Here is a 20288-nt window from a genome sequence, read left to right as displayed (position 1 = left end):
AATTTTAAAGAATAATCTCTAATTATACTTTTGATGTCTCTGTGATCAGTATTGATACCCATTCTTAAAATGTCTGTGTATTCTCTTTATTTCTCTCTCCCTCCTCTTCCCATTCTCTCATTAATACTTGGTATTACTAATGGGCTTATTAGTCACCCATAGATTTTCTTTTCTGAAGTGTCTGTTTATTCTTTTGTCCATATGTATTGTTGTTTACATTGTTTGAGTTTTTGTTTGGTTTTTCCTTCAAGTATATACACAAACTTTTTAAAATCTTATTTTCCAATTACAGTTTGCATTCAATGTTATTTTGTACTAGTTTCAGCTCTACAACATAGGGGCTAAACAATTATATATATATTTTACAAAGTGTTCCCCCAATATTTCCAGTACCCACCCCACATCATACATAGTTATTACAATATTATTGCCTATATTTTCTTTTTTTAATTTCTTTATTGATTAAGGTGTCACATATTTGTCCTCATCCCCCCATTCCCATCCCACACCCCTTCCTACGGATGCCCCAACCACCTGTTGAACTTAACCATTGGTTAGGCTCATATGCATGCACACAAGTCCTTTGGTTGATCTCTCCCCCCTCCCCCCACCCTTCCCTATCCTCCCTCTGAGGCCCGATAGTCCGATCGATGCCTCCTTGTTTCTGGTTCTGTTCTTGTTCATCAGTCTATGTTGTTCATCATTTCCCCTAGATGAGCGAGATCATGTGTCACTAGAGATATTTTCTATGCTGTACTTTATATCCTCATGACTATTTTGTAACTACCAATCTTTACCTCTCAATCCCTTCACCTTTTTCACTCAGTCTTCCAACCCCCTTCCCTCTGACAACCATCAGTCTGTTCTCTGTGTCTATGAATCTATTTCTGTTTTGTTTGTTCGTTTATGTGATTCTTCAGATTCCACATATAAATTAAATCATATGGTATTTGTCTTCCTCTGTCTCACTTATTTCACTAGCACAATACCCTCTAGCTCCATCCATGCTGTCACAAATGTAAGATTTTATTCTTTTTTATGGCTAAGAGATATTGCCTGGTATATATGCAGCATCACTTTTTTATCCACTTGTCAATTGATGGTCACTTGGGCTGCTTCCATATCTTGGCTGTAATATGGCAATGAACATAGGGGTGCATATATTCTTCCAAATTAGTGTTTCAGGTGTCTTCAGATATATACCCAGAAGTGGAATTGCTGGGTAATAAAACAATTCCATTTTTTATTTTTTTGAGGAAACTCCATAGTGTTTTCCATAGTGACTGTACCAATCATTCCCTCCAACATCATTGCCAACACTTGTTCTGTCTTATCTTCTTGATAATAGCCATTTAATAGGTGTGAGATGATATCTCAATCTGGTTTTGATTTGCATTTTTCTAACTATTGGTGCTAGTGAGCAGTTTTTCATGTATCTCTTGGACATTTATATGTCTTCTTTGGAAAATTACCTGTTAAGTCCTTTTTCCATTTTTAATCAGATTTTTTGTAAAAATTCCCCATATATTATAGATATTAACTCCTTTTCACATATATAGTTTGCATGTATTTCTCCCATTCCATTGGTTGCACTTTCATTTTGTTGTTTGTTTGCTGTTCAGAAGCTTTTTAGAAGAAAATATGACTTAAATAAAACTACAGCAACAAAAGATACATAAAAAAATTTTCACACTAGATGTACCACACTCACACAAGCATACTTGCACACATACACCTAAAACCTGACACAGACAAATATAGGGTATCCCAAAAATGTATACACATGTTTTGAATAATTATAAAGGCAGTATTTATTAAAATACATTTCATTTTCCAAATTTAGCTACCAGCTGTTACAGTGTGTGTACATTTTTTGGGATACCCTGTATACATGCACTCACAAATATAGGCAAACAAAATAAATACAGTAGTTTCCAATGAAGTTTCTCACATATAAAAACCAAACTTCAAATTAAGCATAAACATAAGGACATAGCAATCACTAAGAAACATACAAAAATATCTAAAACACAGTGCAGAAAATAAAACATAGAAATGCATTGCTATGCACTGAAGTGTGCCCCCCACCACCACCCAATTCATATGCTGAAACTCTAATTCCCAATGTGATGGTATATGGAGATGGCGCTTTTGGGAGATAATTAGTTTTAGAGGAGCTCAGGAGGGTGGGGCCTTCAGAATGAGATTATTATTAATTCTCCTTGTAAGAAGTGACACCAGAGAGCTTTCTCACTCACTCTCTATCCAAGTGCACACACCAAAGAAAGGCCATGTAAGCACACAGTGAGAGTCTGCATGATAAAGATTTCTCCAAAAACTAATAACACAGGCAGCTTGATCTTGAACTCCTAGACTCCAAAACTGTGAAAAAATAAATTTCTGTTGTTTAAGCCAACCAATCTATGGTATTTTGTTATGGTGGCCTGAGGTGACTAACACATCCATAAATACAGAAATACAATCAGTCCAAATAACAAATAGGAGCACCCATGGAAGTGGCAAAAATTATACTTGAATTTATAAGAAAACAGAAAGGAACATCAAATTCAAATCAAGAAAATTCCCTCTAAACAAACTAAATTATTTAATAAACACAAACAAATTATCAGGACAAATTCCAAATGAGTTAAATCACAATGTAGTATATATTATAGGTTGTTAGGATCCAGTGCCCCAGAAAACCTTCAGTGTGCAGAAAGAAGGTAAGTGAACACTATGTGCAGGAGACTCAGGTTGTACACTATCAAACATGTTAGGACATAAAAACAAAGTATTTCTACCTTCTTTAAAAAAGTAAATTCCCCCAACTGCTGGGGTAAGTGAGGCATGTAATTCTGGGAAATCAGCCACTAAACTGCACAAATACACTATCCATAAAACCCTGATATTATTAAAGGGAAATCACCTATGAAAGGGTATAAAGATATTTGGCATTTTCCAAAACAGAAATATAAAAATTTCAACCTACTTTCCAAGCACACATAGCTGTAAAAATAGTGAAATAAGCCAGGCAAGTGTGGCTCAGTGGTTGAGTATCAACCAATGAACTAGGAGATCATGGTTAGATCCCCTGTCAGAGCATGTCTGGGTTGTGGGCTCCATCCCCAGTAGGGGGCATGCAGGAGGCAGTCGATTAATCTATCAATGATTTTTTTTCTCTCATTATTGATATTTTTATTTCTCTCTCCCTCTCCTTTCCTCTCTAAAATCAATAAAAATATATATATATTTTTAAAAAGTGAAATAAGCCATACAGAAAAAGAAAAATACTCTATGATTTAAATTATAATGTGGAATCTAAAATACTGATATCATAGAAATAGAGTACAGTGGTGATAGCTGGGGCTGAGTGTGGAGAAAATGGGGAGATGTTGGTCAAAGGGTACAAACTTCCAGTTATAACTGGAGACGTAATGTACAGCGTGGTGATTACAGTTAACAATACTGTATTATATACTTAAAAGTTGCTAAGAGAGTATATCTTAAGTGTTCTCATCACAAAAAGGCTATGTGAGTTGATGGATGTGTTAATTAACTTGGTTGTAGTAATCATTTTACAATGTATATTAAATAATCACAATTCACAGCTTAAAAAACACATCCAACCCAGATATAGGCATGTTTTATTTTTCAATCATACCGCAATAAATCTGGGGAAAAATGTTTTCAAGAGGGAAATGGAATCTAGGGTTAAGCAATGGAGAAATCTGAGAGACAGGAGAGTAGTTGTGATCTCTAAAAGAAAAGTCTTGCAAATTATGATAAGTTGATATGTAAAAAAAGTTTAAGGAATTTGGCAATATAGAGAAAGATGTCTCAGCTGAAAAAGATGGAGGGCTGTGTTCTTAATATAATGTTTTCCCCACTTTAATCAAGACTCATGTGGCAAAAATATATGAATTCTCAAAGAACCTTAGTGGAAGTGTGTTACCAGGAGCCCTCAAGTTCCTGTGAATATTCTCTTAGAAGGCAAGAAATATTCCTTGAGGTAGGTGTCCCAGCACTGCAGAGTGGGTGCCTTGGCTCCAAAAAATGCTTCTCTGTGTTTGCAGCCACAATACCATCCACAGTGCCACCATTTATGCCCTACATGTTGTACATTACTCTTCACAAAATTGTGCCGTTCATATTTTAGCCCACATGAATGGCACCTTCTTGTGAAAAGCACTGCACACTGAACGGGTCACTGTGGCAGCCCAATCCGATTACTCCGTATCTTAGTTGTCATTCAGGCCTTCACAGGTTTCTGCCTTTGTATGTCAAGATAACTGTGGACCTATCAAAGAAAATGTTTATTTCTGAAAGTAGTTTGTTGAGTTTTTTTGTTCACTATCTATAGTAGCATTTCCATTTAACTTTTCATATTTTCTATTTCTGTACCAAAACTCCTCATCACCTTATGCAAGATGTCTAATTTGTCCACTAGATACTTAAGTAGGTTAATCATTGTTATGGTAAAGTCCATGTCTAATAGTTCCAATATCTGTATTAACTCTGAGTCTGGTTTTATTGATTTCTTTGTCTTTTGGTACTAGGTTTCCTTGTATTCTTTTGTGCGTGTGTTAAATTTTGTATTTGATGCTGAACATTATGTGTAGACTAGTAGAGGATGAGGTAAATGATATCTGTACCTGAAAATGAACCCACTACTTCTACTTATGTAATAGGGGTAGTTGAGTCAATCTTGTCAGTTATTAACCTAGGATTGGGTTTATATTGCTACTAGAGGCCCAGTGCACGAAATTCGTGCATAGAGGGGGTTTGTCCCTCAGCCCAGCCTGTACCGTCTCCAATCTGGGATCCCTCTCACAATCCAGGACTGCTGGCTCCCAACTGCTTGCCTGCCTGCCTTCCTTATTGCCCCGAACCGCTTCTGCCTGCCAGCCTGATCACCCCCTAACCACTCTGCTGCCAGCCTGTTAGCCCCCAACTTCCCTCCTCTGCCGGCCTGGTTACCCCTAACTGCCCTCTCCTGCAGGGTTGATCACCCCCAACTGCCCTCCCTTGCAGGCCGGGTGCCTCCCAACTGCCCTCTCCTGTTGGCCATCTTGTGTCCCCATGGGGGCAGGATCTTTGACCATATGGGGGCAGCTATATTGTGTGTTGCAGTGATGATCAATTTGCATAGTACTCTTTTATTAGATAGGATAGAGGCCTGGTACAGGGGTGGGGGCCAGCTGGTTTGCCCTGAAGGGTGTCCCTGATCAGGGTGGGGTTTCCTTGGGGCGTGGGGCAGCCTGAGCAAGGGGCCTGTGGTGGTTTGCAGGCTGGCCACGCCCCCTGGCAATGCAAGCGGAGGCCCTGGTATCTGGAATTTATTTTCCTTCTACAATTGAAACTTTGTAGCCTGGAGCAGAGCCAAGCCTGCTATTCCCTCCAAGGCCCGCAGCCATTTGAGTTGGGGTTATAATTGAAACTTTGTTGCCTTAAGCGGGTGAGCCCAGCCAGGGTGTGTGGAAAGCTTTGCTTCCCCTGTTGCAGCCGGCAACCCTGGCCTGCTCTCTCAAGCTCCATTCTGCCGCCATTTGTTTGAATTTGTTTACCTTCTATAATTGAAACTTTGTAGCTTGAGTGGAGGCTTAGGCCTGCAATGGCTGGCAGAAAGCTTGGCTTCCTCTGTTACCTAGAAAACCTTGCTCTCTGTGGCTGTAGCCATCTTGGTTTGGGTTAATTTGCATGCTCGCTCTGATTGGATGGTGGGCGTGGTTTGTGAGTGTGGCTTGTGGGTGTGTCAGAGGTATGGTCAATTTGCATATTTGTCTATTATTAGATAGGATGGTAGTTAGCATAAATGCAATCAGGCTTTAAAGTCTTCTAGCATGGTTTTGTTCTTAGGGTGATGTCTAGGTTTCAGAGGATTTTTCTCAGTGCTCCTGCTTTACAACTGATCTCTGACATCCATCACATCTAAGCCACATAGGGATCTCTCTCCAGTGCCATGCCTATTTCCTAGTGGGAGACTGCTTTTGTTTGTTCCTTGGGTGCTTGCTAGGCCAGTACAGATACTTCACTCTCTGTCACTGGTAAGCCAAGCTCCACATCCCACTTCTCATTGGAGGGACTATCTTTCCTTAAAATAAAGCTACTTAATAGATCTGTAAACTTATATCTCAAATGTGTTCAAGAAAAATCAAGTTCGTTTTTTATCTGGCTTTCTTGTGTCATTGAGTTTGAAATCCATACCTTTCATTGTTTTATATACAAGGCAGAAGCAGACCTGAATGTATACTTTTTAGTTGTTTCTTTGTTTTTCTTACATTGATTCTGGAATAATTTTATTATTTATGCAAAAGGTATAAATCTAGTATAGAGAATTCTCATATAACTATCACCAGCTCCTGAAAAGGATACCATCACTCAGAAATTAAGAGTGACACAGTAACATTAACAATACTATAGACATTATTTGGATTTCATCAATTTTCCCACTAATTTCCTTTTTCTGTTCCTCTGATCAGTAAAATGTCTCAGTTCTTTTTTATGCCTTTTATAGTTTGGCCAGGCATTTTTTAGAATTCCCTTAAATTGAGTTTTTCTTATTTAAAAAAAGTTAGACTAGGGTTCTGAGTTTGGGGAAGCATACCATAGAGATGAAGTACCCTTCTCATTGCATCATATTAGGTGCATTCACTGGTAGTATTAACCTTTACATCCTTGTTTAAAATTGTATTCGTTTGCCAGATTTCTGTACTATAAAGTAACTACTTTTCACTTTCCATATGGTATGTTTTAGAAATGTGTCACTAGGCCCAGATCACACTCAAATGGAGAAGCATTAAGCACCTCTTGTAGACAAGAATATCTTCACATATCATTTATAATTCTTATTTTAAGGAAGGTTTGTACCTTCTCCCACATATGTTTACTTATTCAATAATCTATATCAATATGGACTCATAGATATTGATTTATTATTTAAGTTTTAATGAAATACTATTGTTATTGATTTTGCTGGTCAAACATAAAAATTGTTAAGCTTTGGCAAATGGAGGTTCTATCAGATTGGGTCATTTCTTATGCTCAATCCCTTTTTGGAAATACTTTTTAAATTTCTGGTACTCCAAACTGTTCAAGGCTCACCTTGTATTGAAATTTCCCTTGCTCTAAAATTAACCATTTCTCTAAGGACTCCAGGTTCCTGTTATCAGAGAATGAGATATTAAAGGCAAGCTCTGGAGTATAATTGTGAGATAATATTTTCCTATCTTTACATTCTGAGAAATATTTTTCAGGGGCTATTTACCTGGACCACCTAAGACTGGGACATTGTGTAAGAATATGCAAAGGGAAGATTTGTAGACATAAAAGATGCTTTAAAAATAATGTTTTAAGCCACCACCTCTCCTACCATCAATTTTTTTTTTTTTTTTTTTTTTTTTTTTTTTTTTTTTTTTTTTTTTTATCCAAGAAAGGCTCAATGGCAGTCAATCCAATGGCCTTATCAAGTGCCATTTGGTGGAGTTCCCTTTATGGCTTGCATTTATGTTATAAGGATAACACATTTAATTTTTTAAGAGTACCACCAGACAATCAATAGATAAAATTTTCCTAGTGAGTTACTATACATTGTAATTATAGAAGTGAGAAAGCACACACACACACACACACACACACACACACACACACACACACACACATAGCCAGACCAAGAAAAAAATGTACTGAGGTAATCTATGGACTTTATGTGCCAATTATGTATGAATAGTGTCATTAGTTGTAAGAAATGTAATACTCTGCTGAGTGATGTTGAAAATATGGAGTTTATGCATGGGTGGGGGCAGGCGGTATATGTGAAATTCCTTTATCTTCCTCTCAATTTTGCTGAGAACCTAAACCACTCTAAAAATTAAAGTCTTTAAAAATTAAAAATAATAAAAATCTGCATACACTAAGAGCATATAGATAAAAAATAATGTGCAGTAAAATTGAAATTTTGTGTATATATATTTGGTCCTATGATTTTAACACATGTATAGATTTCAGGAAATGTCACAACTATCAAGATAAAGAATAGCTGCATTGGATGCATTCCTCGTGTTATCATTTTGTAGTTTCACATTCTTCCATTTCTAAACCCTGGAATGATTCATGTACTCTTCATTAACATAAGTTTATCTTTTGAAGAATATCATATAAATGGAATCATGGTGTATGTAATATTTCTTTTTTTTTAAATTTTGAAATGTTATAAATTTATGTAAAAAAAACTTAATAGAAATGTGTATTTTTTACCAAATAAGTTTATTTTGTTAAATTTATGGGAGTGACATTGGTTAATATGACATATAGGTTTCAGGTGTGTGTTTCTGTGTTATAAGATCTGTATATTGCATTGTGTACCCCCACCCAAAGTCAAATCTTCTCCTATCACCATATATTAGGACCCCTTTCATGCCCCACACCCTTCCCTCTGGCAACAACGACACTTCCATTTGTGTTCAGAAGTTTCAGTTTCATAAATCACATGAGTGAAATCATATAGTTCTTAGCTTTTTCTGACTGATTTATTCCACTTAGCATAATATTCTCTAAATCCATTTATGTTGTCACAAATGGTAAGATTTCATTCTTTTTATAGCTTAATAATATTCCATTTTATATATGTACTAGGGGCCTGGTGCATGAAATTCGTGCACTGGGGGTCGGGGGTCCCTCAGCCCAACCTTCCCCCTCTCACATACTGGGAGCTCTCAGGGGATGTCCTACTGATGTCCTACCAAGCTCCCTGCGATCAATCGCTGGGGGTCTGCTCCTGCCCAGGCCGAAAGCAGACCGCCAGCTCCCTGCCTAGGCGATTGATCACAGGGGGTCCGCTCGTGCACCAGGCTGAAGCAAACCCCAGCTCCCTGAAATTGATTGCAGGGGTCTGCTCCGGCACCAGGCCAAAAGCCTCCACCATAGGCTTTTGGCCTGGTGCCTGAGCACATACCCAGCTCCCAGCGATCGATTGCAGGGGCTCTGCTCTGGCACCAGGCCAAAAGCCTCTGCCATAGGCGGTCCGCTCAGGGCGCCTATGTATGCAAATTAACCGCCATCTTGGCTGGGTTAATTTGCATGCTCGCCCTGATTGGCTGGTGGACGTGGCTTGGGTTGGTGAGCGTGGCTTGGGTGTAGCAAAGGTGTGGTCAATTTGCATGTTACCCTTTTATTATGTAGGATTTCCTCTTTATCCACTAGTCTATTGATGGGCACTTGGGTTGCTCCAAATAAAGTCAGCCACTTCAGGCAGGAGTTCAGAAATGACAGTCTCAATGTCCTACATTACTTTTCTTTGTGTAGAACTTCTGTGCCACAAAGCTGGATTTAACTATAAATCCTGTAGTTCCCAACATGGGTTACACACCCCACAGGGGGACAATTTAATTTTTAAGGGGGGTAATGTCAGAATAAGTTATTAACAATGAATTTTTTGCATTTCAAATAATTCTAGAGGCCTCATATACAGTATACAAATATATATTGTGACTTATTTATGCATTTCAGTTCTCTATTATATGTTTTGAAATTTTATTTGGTAATTTTTCATATCACTTCATATTATTATTATTTTTTAACTATTTCTTAGTGAATTCTTCCTCAGTACTTCAACTGTCCTTTTGTTCTTTTATTTTTCTCTTTCATGGATGCCACATGAATAAGAGTTCACTTTTTGAATAATAAGAATTATATGTCACAGGGAGGGCATCAGATTTTAGATGGGGCATGGCCAGAAAAGGTTGGGAACCACTGATTTAGAGGGTGTGGAGAGTGTGATGTCAGTCTCTAGAGCCTAATGGCTGCACCACAGATCTAAGGTGGGTGATAGGAACTTCCCCTGGCTATCTTATATAATAAAAGCTTAATATGCTAAGTGTCCAACAATTGGACCATTCAACCAGTTGCTATGACATGCACTGACCACCAGGGGACAGATTCTCTAACTGGTAGGGTAGTTTGCTGCTGAGGTCCAGCTGATTGGGACTGGGCAAGACAGGGCATGCATGCCCTGGAGCCCTCCTGCGGTCCCTCTCCGGCCAGCCAGTCCCAATGTGCCCCTTTCAGGACTGGGCAAGATGGCCTCGACCGGCCCTAATTAGGACTGGGCCAGACAGGCCGGGCACACCCTGGAACCCTTCCAAGGTTCCTCCCCAGCCCTGATTGTGCACTGGTGGGGTCCTTAGACCTGGCCTGCACCCTCTCACAATCTAGGACCCCTTCAGGGATGTTGGAGAGCCAGTTTCGACCCGATCCCCACAGGCATGGCCAAAGGACCCCACTGGTGCACAAATCCATGCACCGGGCCTTTAGTAATGTCATAAAGAAATATCCCAAAATACAGAAAAAGAAAAGCCAACACAATATTTCCTAAGTATCTAAAGTTCTGAGAGGGGAGTTACTGTGCTTTCTAGGGTGATAGATCCAGATTACCAAAGAGGAATTGGACTACTACTCCACAATGGAGGTAAGGAAGAGTATGTCTGGAACATAGGAGATTCCTTAGGGCATCTTTTACTATTACCATGTCCTGTGATTAAGGTCAATGGAAAACTACAACAATGAAATCAATACAAGCAGGGATACTAATGGCCCAAACCCTTCAGGGAAGAAGGTTTGGGTCACCCTACAATGTAAAGAACCATGACCAGCTGATGTGCTCCCTGAAAGCAAAGGGAATACAGAATGAATAGAAGAAAGTAGTTATAAATAACAGCTGAAACCATGTAACCAGTTACAGAAATGTGAAATTGTGATATTTCCTCCTTATTTTGTTATGAATATACTAGGCCTGGTCCCCCTCAATTGCTCTCCCCTGCAGTCCTGGGTCCCCCTCAACTGCCCTTCCCTGCATGCCCAGTCACCCCCAACTTCCCTCCTCTGCCGGCCTGGTCACCCCTAACTGCCCTCTCCTGCAGGCTTGATTGCCCCCAACTGCCCTCCCTTGCAGGCCTGGTCCCTCCCAATTGCCCTCTCCTGCTGGCCATCTTGCGGTGGCCATCTTGTGTCCACATGGGAATAGGATCTTTGATCACATGGGAGCAGCCATCTTGTGTGTTGGAGTGATGGTCAAGCTGCATAATACTCTTTTATTAGATAGGATAGAGGCCTGGTGCACGAGTGGGGGCTGGTGGTTTGCCCTGAAGGGTGTCCCAGATCAGGCTGGGTGGGTTCCCTTGTGCCATGGGGTGGCCTGGGCGAGGGGCCTGTGGTGGTTTGCAGGCCAGCCACGCCCCCTGGCGACACAAGTGGAGGCCCTGGTATCTGGGGGTTATTTATCTTCTACAATTGAAACTTTGTAGCCTGGAGCAGAGCCAAGCCTTCTGCTTGCTACATGGCAGCAGCCATTTCTGTTGGGCTTATGTATCTTCTATAATTGAAACTTTGTAGCCTTAAGCAGAGGCCTAGGCTGGCAAGGGCAGGTGGAAAGCTTGGCTTCCTCCATTGCTGGGGAAACCCAAGCCTCCCTCCTGCTCTCTGTGGTGGTAGCCATTTTGGTTGGGTTTATTTGCAAATTTGCTCCTGATTGGCTGGTGAGCATGGCTTGTGGGCGTAGCTTGTAGCAGAGTGATGGTTAATTTGCATATTACTCTTTTATTAAATAGGATTTGTGGATATTGTACAACAAATATGTTTGTTTTCTTCCATTTCTTATCCCTCAAGCTTGTAAAGTAAGATGTACTAACTTTAGTAATAAAATATTTTAAACTTTACATCATAATATTTCAGTTACAAGATATCAAGGAGAAGAGTAAACATCAATCCTCTTCTGGGGAAGGATTTAGTGTATATTCAGTTGTATGCATGTTAGGCGGAGTTATGACCTTGTTATTGTCTTCATTTGGAGGTTAAGTATAATTATGGAGATGCATATGGGTTTCCAGTTGACAAGGGGTGGACTTGTGATGGTTACTTTTATGTGTCAACTTGACTGGGCCATATTGTGATCAGATATTTGGTCTGGGTGAAGATTGGCCTTCCTAATGTTGGTGGACCTCAGCAAATCAGTTAAAGACCTAAATATAAAAAGAGTCACTCTTTACTGAGTACAAGATAATCCATCCTGTCTGACTGCCTTAAAGCTAAGACATTAGTTTTATCCTATCTTTATGGTTGATCTGAAACATTGACTCTTCCAAAGTCTCAAGCCTGCCAGCTTTCATACTGGTACTAACCATTGGTTCTCTTGGATCTCCAGCTTGCTGGCTCATCCTGCAGATCTGGGGACTTAACATCTTACTATTTAACACTCTCTTTAATAATGTGAACCAAATTTTTATAATAAATCAATATCAATCTATATAGATAGCAGTGTGAGTGTGTGTGTGTGTGTGTGTGTATGTTTATATATATATATATATATATATATATATATATATATAATAAAAGAGTAATGTGCTATTTAGACTGGACATCCTTCTGGATGAAGCCGGGGCTGTGAGGGAAGCCATGGCACCGGGCCTCTAGTGTGTGTGTATATATATTTACACTAATAAAAGAAAAAGATGCAAATTGACCGTACCTCCACAATGCCCACCAGCCAATCAGGAGTGAGTATGCAAATTAACTCGCAAAGATGGCAGCTTAATTTACTTATGCAGGCTCCGAGCGGCCGGGAGCAGGGCAGCCATGCCAGCACCAAGTGGCCTGTTGCTGGTTCTGAGTGGCTGGGGTCTGGGATGCCCCGCCCCCCTCCCCCCCGCTGCTCTGGGCCTACCCACGCAGCCTACCCAAGTGGCCTGGGTTCTGCAGACGGTTGACAACACAGCCCATCTACCCCCGCCCCCCACTCTCCATAGATCCAAGCATAAAAGCTCGAGAGAGGGTGACCCAGCAGACAAAGGCCCTTTGAGCTTCTTGGAAAGGAGCCATGGGGCAATGGAAAGGGTCCAGGGGACCGTTCTTCCCACTTGCACTAATTAGACATTTTCCTGTTGGCCATTGAGCACCGCTGAGAGGCCAAATGCACTAGATTCATTCCTAAAGTGTTTACAGAAGTTTGCATCTGTTTGTGTCTCTTCAGGAGGAAATTAAGCACTTCAATAGCTTTGTGGGAACCGAAGGGAGTCCTCGAGGGCTGGCCTGCAGCTGCATAACTTTGCTCCCTCCTGGCGCCCAGCTCAGCTCCCCACCTGCGAGGAGGAGGAGGCCGCAGGGGGCTGCCAGGCACAGTCCTGTCCGGCCATACTGGCTTCTCTCCCTCTCTGAGCAGGACATGAAGATTTGGGGGGTTCATACCCATGGGCTAGCAGCACTCTGAGAAATGAACCCCACTTTCCACACTCCAAGGACAGGCGATAAATTCCTCAGCAGCAGAGCAGAGTCCAGCAGCATCCTGGACTGTCCCCTGGGCAGCCGGGCCCTCTGATTGTGGCTGGAGCAATGAGAGGCCGAGTGTGAGGGGGACCCAGGAGCCCCCTGGTTCTGCACAGAGGAACAGAAAGAGGGCCGCACCTGGAGAGGCAGACAAAGAAAACAACACAACCCCAACTCGCTGTCTAAAGGGAAGTCTGGGAAAGGCGTGCTGTCTGCAGGGAACCTGGCTCGGCTCTGTCTGTCAGGCTCTGAGGCCACGGCCAACCTCCTGTCGAAGGGGATGCAACAATATGGCCTTTCCCGGAACGGTGGCCGGGCTGGGGAAGCATCATCACGGGCATCCAAGGGCTGTGGGTTCGATCCCAGGTCGGGCATGTATCTAGGTGTGGGTTCATTCCCAGTTGGGGCACCTTTCTCTCCTCTGCAGCTGATGGGGGAGCTGGCCATCCTGGCCCCCAGGTCCTGTCCCTTCTGAGCGATGGGGTTAAATCCACATTCAGGAAGTGAGGGCACTGGGTACCTGTGGCTTAGGCCCACAGATACATTGACTGCACGCACACATGCGTGCACACAGGCACCACTCCCTTCATGGTGGAGATTGGGGTCTGATGGAATTTGAGGCACAAGGGAGCTCCAGGGCTGGGAGACTGAGTCAGGCAGCGAAGGAATTAAACTTTACAATAAGGTTTCCATTCACAGTGATTGGGAACATGCTAACAAGCCTTCCGAAGGGCTTTGGTGGGACCTTGGCTAGGAAGAGTGTGTGTGCCATGCTCATGGCTGCCCACCCCTCCTCTCCTCACATCTTCATCCCCGGTGCACCCCAGCTCTGGCTCAGAGCCCAAGGTACTCACACCAGTGACAATGGCTGCTGATGGGAGTGGGCGGGGGCTGGGGAGACTAGGACAGAGTCATCTGGCATTGCCGTTCAGGGGGCCCAGGAAAGGGAAGCTATGGCTGGGGAGCAAACTGGGAGACAGGGTGAGGGTTGTGGGGGTACGTCCTGAGGTGAGGAATCAGGAGAATAAACAAGTGAGAAGTGCTGACGCCTGCATCACTATGCACCAGCTGTGACTGCTGAGGACCACTCCGGGTCAGCCGGGCTCCTGATCTGTGCACCTGCTGACCTGGGAGGAGGCAGAGGAGCAGGGAACTGTCCCAGGTGGGGGCCCAGGACCTGTTAGGTTTCCCTGGTCCCTCCTCCCTTCCCCAACGCAGCGCACAGACTCAGCTTCTTCGGAAAACAGTTATAGTCTCCTCTGTCTCAGGGTCTAAAGATGACACTTTGAGCCCAGCCGACGTGACAAAGTGGTTGAGCATCAGCCTGTAAACCAGGAGGTCATGGTTCAATTCCAGTCAGGGCACATGCCCGGGTTGCAGATCCCAAGTGTGGGGTGTGCAGTAGGCAGCCGATCCATGATCCTCTCTCATCATTGATGTTTCTCTCTTCCTCTCCCTTCCTCTCTGAAATCAATGCATATCTATACTAATAAAAGGGTAATACGGTAATTAGACCAGGTGACCAGATGTCCTTCCAGACAAAACCATGGTGGCAGAGCCAAGGCAGAGATGGTTAGGGGCGAGGAGGCCAGCAGGGTGGGGGAGCAGTTGGGGGTGACTAAGCCAGCAAGGGGGTTAGTGAAGGACAACCAAACAACTGAACAGCAGGCTATGTGGGGCGACCAGGCTGGCATGGGAGGGCAGTTAGGGGTGATCAGGCTGGCAGGGGGGGGCATTTAGGGGCGATCAGGCAGGCAGGCAAGTGAGCAGTTAGGAGCCAGCCATCCTGGATTGTGAGGGGGATGTCTGACTGTCAGTTTAGGCCAGATCCTGGGGATTGGGCCTAAACCAGCAGTCAGACGTCCCCCAAGGGGTCCCAGATTGGAGAGGGTGCAGACTGGTCTGAGGGACCCCACCACCCCCGTGCATGAATTTTGTGCACCGGGCTTCTAGTATATATATAAAATTCGTGCATGGAGGGGCGTCTCTCCCCTCAGCCCAGCCTGCACCCTCTCCAATCCAGGACCCCTCAGGAGATGTCCAACTGCTGGTTTAGGCCCCATCCTGGATCAGGCCTAAACCAGCTGTCGGTCACCCTCTCACAATCTGGGGCCACTGGCTCCTAACTGCTCACCTGCCTGCCTGCCTGATCACCCCTAACCGCCTCTGCCTGCCTGCCTGCCTGATCGCCCCTAACCGCCTCTGCTTGCCAGCCTGATCACCTCCTAACTGCTCCCCTGCTGGCCTGATCACCCCTAATTGCCTCGGCCTCAGCCCCCGCCACTGTGGCTTTGTCCGGAAGGAAGTCGGACATCCAGAAGATGTCCGGTCGACCTGGTCTAATTAGCATATTATCCTTTATATATATATACTATAGGCCTGATGCATGAAATTCATAAAAGGAGCTCGGCCCTCGCAGCCCTGGCTTTTTCTGGAAGGTCGTCAGGATGGTCATTCTGCTGTTTGGTCTAATTAGCATATTAGCTCTTTATTACATAGGATACATACATATATATTGATATGATGACATCATCAAGGATACACAATAATATTCAGAGGAACTGAGGATCATCCAAACCTTGAGGAAGGAGACAACAACACTCCATAAATGAATTTGGGGTTTAGCAGGGTAGGGCAGGAGGGTGTTTTGGCTATGGAAAAAGAAGTTTTGTATACTGTAAAGTAAACTAACAGGTGTAAACATTTTAGAAATTTTGAAGGCAGGAAGTGAATTTATAAAGTGACTAAAGCTCTATCATTATCAATGCCACCACAAATGTTGTCCATGTTGCACATTGCGCTACTCAGAAGGTGCCATTCATGTATCAATTTATGTGAATGATGCCTTCCTGAGTAGGGCACTGAACACAGCATAGCTGAAGGTTAACAACGTGATATAAAGTCCTGAAAAACCTACAGATGAGGCTTTTCCTGGGACCCTTTTTCACTAGATTTTAGAAGGCTCCTTAAAATGTCCAATGCCTCTGGAGGGGGTGGGTGAGGGGAGGGGGGTAAGTTGGGAGGGAAGGAAGGACATCTCTAATATTCTTAACAATAAAAATAAACTAAAAAAGAAAAAGGTCCAATGAATTAAACCAGCGAGTATTAAGTGGATGATTCCAAGTTTTAAGAAATAACAACTGTGTACAAGTAACCACTATATCCTATCCCAGGGCCAGATCCAATGCTGTATCTGTTGTGCATTACCTCACTTTAAGAGATGCCAATCATATTGTTAGCTACATGAGTGGCACCTCCTGAAGTGGAGCACTGCACACAGCATAGTTGGAGATGGTGATCCTGCCCAAACCCCAACAACATTCCCTCAGTATGCCAGTTCTATCAATACCACAACACTCTCAGTCAATAAGGAATCAACAGAATATCCCCAAAAGACCAGTCAATAATGAATTAACAGAATATCCCCAAAAGACCTGGAAAACAATCACTATGTTACTCTTTTTTTTTTCCTTTTCCTGAGTGCCTACCCCTCAACCACAGCACATTTAATAGGACAGATTTGAGAACTGAGAGAAAATAAACCTTCCTTCTTTCCTTTTCACTTTTCATTTTAAACTTAGAATACTTACCTACATTGCTCTGCTTGTTTTCAATTTGATATAGTTAGAGCATTAAAAACTACTTTTGTATTTCCCAAAAATCAGTTTTTAAGTAGAAAGGACCACACAACTCAATCACTGTATCTAGACATTGCAGACCTGATACAGCTCATTTGGAACAGTGCTGGGCAGAATTACCTTTTTCTTCACATCTTGATTCCTCCTTACACCACTATATGGGTTTTGTCTTGGCATCTTCTGGTCAGAGTTGGAGATCTATAACAACAGAAGAAGCAGCAATATTATATACTTGAAAGTCAAAATGCAGACAAAGCAACACATGCAAATAACAATTCAGATAATGAAACAAACCAAAGATAATCGACACAAAACAGTGCAGTGCAAGCAATAAAAATTTAAAAATACTACTCAAAATTCTAAACAATGCACATTTAAAAACCACCAATTAATAGAGCAGTAAAAAGATGCACAAAATACAACAAATTCAAATATACAAAACCCCACAGAAAACAAACCCAAAACAGCAAAGAAAACAATAAATACAATAATGCAGAAAAAAATTTAAAGATAAAGAACAAAACAATAATTCTATACATAAAAAGTTAAAAATAAACAAATTTAAAGAGCCATAACATTTCTCACACACAAAAATAGAAAAATATCAAATCATACATACTAAAAATGACTGAACTCCTCAATAAACACAAACAAAACCTGAAAACAAACTTCAAAGGAGTTCCTGTTGCAACCGAGCACTTATTAGGTATAGATGATACTCACTGTTTGTGCTGCAGTCCAGGGGTTGGTACATACTTATTCTTATGTGAGAGGTATGGGTTAAGAGTGATACCTCAAAAATTAGCAAGAGAACTGGTATAAAAACAGGCACATACATTAAAAGAACAGAAGAGAACCAAGAAATAATCCCATATACACAGTTAATATTTGGCAAGAGTGGAAAGAACACACAATGATGAAAGAAAGGATAGTTTCTTCACTAAATGGTGCTGGGAGAACTGGATATTCACATGCAAAATAATGAAATTGAACCCATACCTTACACCACGCTCAAAAATTAAAATGGATAAAAACTTAAATGTAAGACTTGAAACCATAAAACTCCTAGGATTAAAAACAAAAAAACAAAACAAAAACAAAAAAACAGGGGAAAGTTCCTTTACATTAGTGTTGGCAATGATTTTTTTTAATAAGGTATCAAAAGCATAGGCAACAAAAGTTAAAATAAACAAGTGGAAATACATCAAACTAAAAAAGATTCTAGACAGCATAGGAAAAATAAATTTAAAGGGCAACCTATAGAATAAAAGAAAATACTTGTAAACCACATATCTGTTAAGGAATTAATATCACAAACATATAAGGAACTTAACCCAATAACCCTCCCCCAAAAAACACCCAAAAAATAAAACAATAATAACAACAACAAAAAAACACACAACAAAACGCACAACAAACAAAGCACAAATAATCCAATTTAATGGGTAAAAAGTCTAAATTGACATTTTCCCCAAAAAATAAACATACTAATGGCCAATAGGTACATCATCAGGGAAATGCAAATCAAAATCACAATGAGATATCAATTCACATCTCTTAGAATGACTTTATCAAAAAGATATCACATAAGTGTGTTAAGGATGTGAAGAAAAGGAAACTCTGGTGCACTGTTGGTGGGGATGTAAATTGATGCAGACACTATGAAGAAAGGATGGAGTTTCATAGAAAATTTAAAAATAGATCTACTATATGTTCTAGCAATCTCACCTCTGGGGTTTTTATTCACAGGAAACAAAAACATTAATTTCAAAAGATATCCTGTGCCCCAAAATTAATTGCAGCATTATTTACAATAGCTAAGACATGAAAGCCAACTAAGTGCTCATCAATGGATAAATTGATATAGAATATGTGGTGTATAATACAATAGATCATTATTCAGCCATAAAAATAAGAAAATCTTGCCACTTGCAACAATATGTATGGAACTTGAGGGCAAGATACTAAATTAAGTCAGACAGGTTCCTCTCCAATTTTGGGTTAGGTAAAAAATTTTTAGATGTGATATAGTATCTTATCCATAAAAGAACAAACTGAAAACTTGGGCCTCATCCAAATAAAATTCTTTTGCTCTTTGAAAGATATTGTTGAAGAGAATTAAAAGGAACCCTACATGGTACAAAATCACATATCTGATAAAGGACTTATATATAAATTTATAAAGAACTCTCAATGCTCATTAATTAGAAATCAAACACAATTAAAAATGGGCACAATATTTTGAATAGGCTCTTCACCAAAAGAGATATAGGGAATGGGGATTAATCACACAAAAATATATAATTTGCAAATAGGAAAATGCAAATTAAGAAAACATCAGGACACATATGTAATACCTTAATCAATAAAGAAAAAAGAAAGAAAACACCAGAACACAACTATTTGAATGGCTAAAATTAAAAAGATAGTCAATATAAAGTACCAGCAAAGATGTAGAGCAACTGGAGCTCTCATAAACTAGTAGGTGGAATGTAAAACAGTACAATATTTTTTAAAAGATAGACATGTGTCTACTATATTATATATAAAACTCAGGTTTTAAAAGAGAATTAAAGTATTTTCCATACAGATATTTTACACCAAGGCTCAAAATCACTCCAAACTGGATACAAATGCACATTTAGAGGTGATTTATTAAAAAACAAATGTGGGGTATCCACACAATGAAATAATTAATATTCAGCCATAAAAATAAATGAACTATTGATTCACAGAAAAATATGGATCAATTTAAACAAAATATACTGAATAAAATAAACTGATATACTCTATGATTCCATTTTGATTAAAATATGGAAAATAAAATCTAATTTCTACTGACTCAAAGTAGATTAGTGTTTACCTGGTTATGCAGTGTTAAGGGGAGGGAAAAGAATGAGGGATCATTAAGGAGCAGGAGAAATATTTTGAAAATGATGGATAATGTTACCTATTTTTATTGTAGTAATCATTTCATGAGTGTATAAATATGCCAGAATGTAATAAATTGTATACTTCATCCATATATTTAATTTAAATTTTTATTTTTCAATTACAGTTTACACTCAATATTATTTCGTTTTAGTTTCAGGTGTACAACATAGTGGTTAGACAATCACGTACTTTACAAAGTGGTCCCTGATATTTCCATCACCCCCTGGCACCATACATAGTTATTATATTACTGACTGTATTCCTTATGCTTTAATTTCTATCCCTGGGACTATTTTATAACTATCAATTTGTACTTCTCAATCACTTCACCTTTATAACTCAGCCCCCCAGTACCCCACCCTCTGTCAACCATCACACTGTTCTCTGAGTCTGTTTCTATTTTGT

At 40.8% G+C, this 20288-nt stretch overlaps 3 non-coding genes across 3 annotated transcripts; all 3 read right to left on the bottom strand.

The window, feature by feature from the left end:
- Window positions 1–4114: 4114 nt before the first annotated feature.
- Window positions 4115–4194, bottom strand: MIR513 (microRNA mir-513). Its single transcript, NR_129041.2, has one exon. It is a non-coding gene; the product is annotated as a microRNA mir-513 (primary transcript).
- An 11906-nt stretch (window positions 4195–16100) lies between these two features.
- On the bottom strand, window positions 16101–16177 carry MIR506 (microRNA mir-506). The gene has a single exon (NR_129269.2). It is a non-coding gene; the product is annotated as a microRNA mir-506 (primary transcript).
- Window positions 16178–16508: 331 nt separating this feature from the next.
- MIR507A (microRNA mir-507a) lies at window positions 16509–16586 on the bottom strand. The gene has a single exon (NR_129270.2). It is a non-coding gene; the product is annotated as a microRNA mir-507a (primary transcript).
- Between the last annotated feature and the right edge of the window lie 3702 nt (window positions 16587–20288).

The sequence above is a fragment of the Eptesicus fuscus genome, chromosome 1 (genome assembly GCF_027574615.1).
Source record: "Eptesicus fuscus isolate TK198812 chromosome 1, DD_ASM_mEF_20220401, whole genome shotgun sequence".
NCBI lineage: Eukaryota > Metazoa > Chordata > Mammalia > Chiroptera > Vespertilionidae > Eptesicus > Eptesicus fuscus.
This window is presented reverse-complemented; position numbering and strand designations above follow the sequence as displayed.